Here is a 3,108-nt window from a genome sequence, read left to right as displayed (position 1 = left end):
TATTTAAAAACACAACTGGAAATTCTAGAGCTGAAAAATCTAATAATTAAAAGAAAATATTTACTAGATGAGCTTACAAATAAATTTGACACTGCAGGAGAAAGTGAACTTGAAGATGGGATAACAGAAACCATCATAATGGAAACAGAGAAAAAGAAGGCTAACAAAAAAAGTCTCAGTGAAATGTGGGAAGACATCGAGCCAACATACATATAATTTGAGTTCCAAATATAGAGGACAGAAAAATTGGAACCAAAAAATATGGAGAAATAATGACTAAAATTGATCTAAATTTGATGAAAAATATCTTTCAACCTATATAAGAAGTTCAACAAACCCGAGCAGAAAAAGACAAAGAAAACCACACCTATATGCATCAGAGTCAAACAGATAAAAATTAAAGATGAAGAGACAATCCTAAAAGCAGCCAAAGAAAAGCATGCATTGTCTACTGGGAATAATGATAAAAAATAATTATGGATTTCTCAACAGAAAAGAGCAAACTGGAACGTATTAGAATAATATCTCTAAAATGTGAAAATAAAACAATCCACAAACCCAGAATTCTATATCTAGTAAAAATATCCTTCAAAAATAAAAGTGAGTCTACGGCCATGCCACCCTGAACAAGCCCGATCCCATCTGATCTCGGAAGCTAAGCAGGGTCGAGCCTGGTTAGTACTTGAATGGGAGACCACCTAGGAAGACCAGGTGCTGTAGGCATAAAAAAAAAAAATAAAAAATAAGGGATTATAAACTGACAAGTTCCTTGCAATCTGTGAGGTCAACCAAGGGTTGCCTCACCTAAAAAACAACAACAAAAACTTACAAAAATAAAAGTGAAAATAAAATTAAGAGAATTCATTAGCAGTGGACCTATACCATAATAAATATTAAAGGAAGTTCTTTACACTAATAAAAAACTATACCAGATAGAAACATGTTTCTACATGAAGAAATAAAAAGCAACAAAAAATGTAAATATGTGAATAAAATATAAGACCTATACAATTTAATTTATTTAAAATGTAATTTACTTTTGAAAAGATAAAAATGTATTACGGGTTTATAATATAGAAGTAAATGTAGCAACAATAGCACAAAGAATGGATGGGGTAAATGGGAGCATACCGTTGTAAGTTTACTGCATTACAGTTGAAGTGGTATAATACTAATTCACAGTACATTGTAATAGGTAGAGAATGTATATTATAGTCCCTAGAGAAATCATGAAAAAAAAGTAAAACGAAGAGTGGTATAGATAAAAAGTCAACAGAGAAATTGAAATGGAATACTGAAACCTAGCCAAATAATAGAAAACAAACAGCAAAAATGGTAGACTTCAAGTCAATCATGTCAGTAATTCATTAATTGAAAGTGAATTAAGACTCCGAATTTGGAGAATGTCAGACTAGATGAAAAATAAGAATCAAATTATATGTTGGTTACAGGAAGTGTGCTTTAAATATAAAGACACATAAAAGTTTAAAGTAAAAGATGCAAAATACTACACATGCAGAAACTATTCCTAAGTGACTTTATAGATAACAAAGTAATCCTCAGAACAAGAACCAGAGGTAAAAAAAGGACATTTTATAATGATAAAGGGGTCAATTCAGGGAGAAGACATAATAGTCCTAAATATGTATACTTCCAATAACAGAGTTTCAAGAAACATGAAGCAAAAACTGACAGATTTGACAGGGAAAACCTACCAATTCAAATTCATAGTAACAAATTTTAACACCCCCTTCTCAGTAATAGAAGAAGTAGACAAAAATCAATAAAAACAGAAATTTGAGCAACATCAGCAAGTAACTGAACCTAATTAGTCTTTATAGAACATTACACCCACCCAACATCAGAACATACTATTGATAAATCAATGTGTAAAGAATTCACCAAAGCAGACCATACACTGAGCCATAAAACATGGCTCAATAAATTTAAGAAAATTGCAATCATACAGAGTATTACCTCTGACCACAATAGACTTAAACTAGAAGTAATAAGATATATGGAAAATCCTCAAATATTTGGAAATTAAACCAAACACTCCTAAATAACCCATAGGTCAAAGAAGAAATCATGATGCAAATTTAAAAATATTTAAAATTAAGTGATAATTAAAATATATCAGTTGCAAATTTGTGGGACATAAATAAAGCAGTGCTTAGAAAGCAATTTATTGCTCTAAATGCTTCTATCAAAAGCAAGGGAAGTATAAAATCAATTATATGAATTTCCTCCTTAAAAAGCTAAGCAAAGAAGATCCAATTTTAAATCAACATAAGTAAAATGATGAAAAGAAGTGTAGTGCACAAGTCAAAGAAAACAGACAATATAACAAATAAACATAAATATTATTTCTTGGAAAAATATAAAAAATGTTATAACCCCTTTAACTAGATTGATCAAAAATGAAGACTAAAGCATGACTAAACAATATCTGGAATGAAAAATATGGCATTACTAGAAGTATATTAAAAAATCAAAATAGTAATGGAATATTATGAACAACTTTATGCCAGTAGATTGACAAATCAGAAATGAGCTAATTTCTTGAAAATTACAAATTAGCATAACTGATTCTAGAAGATGCTGATAGCCCTTGATTTAAAAAATTAATCTTCCCACAATTAAAAATCTAGTCCCAGATAGCTTCTCAGGTTAATTTTTTCAAACATTTAAAGAATAAATACACCAATCATACACAAACTCTTTTAGCAAATAGAGAATTGAAATTTTCCCAGACCATTTTATGAGATTAGCATAACCCTGATATTGAAACATGAGTTTTGTAAAATAAACACAACCAATATCCTCATGAACAAATATAAAAATGCTTAATAAAATTTTAAGAAATCTAATCCATAAAATGTTAATACTTCGCGACTATGAGAGTTTCATATAAGGAAAGTAAGGTTGGTTCAACATTTCAAAATCAAAATGAACGTGGTATAACTCTTTTAATTTGTATTTATTTATTTTTTTGCTTTAATCATTCTCAGCGATGTCTTGTAGTGTTTACTGTAGAGGTCTTTCATATCTTTCCTTAAAGTTATTCCTAGATCTATTGTTTTTGGCGCTCCTGTAAATTATACTGAT

The 3,108-nt window shown here is 29.5% G+C and overlaps 1 non-coding gene across 1 annotated transcript; it reads left to right on the top strand.

The window, feature by feature from the left end:
• Positions 1-604: 604 nt before the first annotated feature.
• On the top strand, positions 605-723 carry LOC111742068. The gene has a single exon (XR_002781176.1). It is a non-coding gene; the product is annotated as a 5S ribosomal RNA (ribosomal RNA).
• Positions 724-3,108: the final 2,385 nt, after the last annotated feature.

The sequence above is a fragment of the Pteropus vampyrus genome, unplaced genomic scaffold, assembly GCF_000151845.1.
Source record: "Pteropus vampyrus isolate Shadow unplaced genomic scaffold, Pvam_2.0 Scaffold85, whole genome shotgun sequence".
Taxonomy (NCBI): domain Eukaryota; kingdom Metazoa; phylum Chordata; class Mammalia; order Chiroptera; family Pteropodidae; genus Pteropus; species Pteropus vampyrus.
This window is presented reverse-complemented; position numbering and strand designations above follow the sequence as displayed.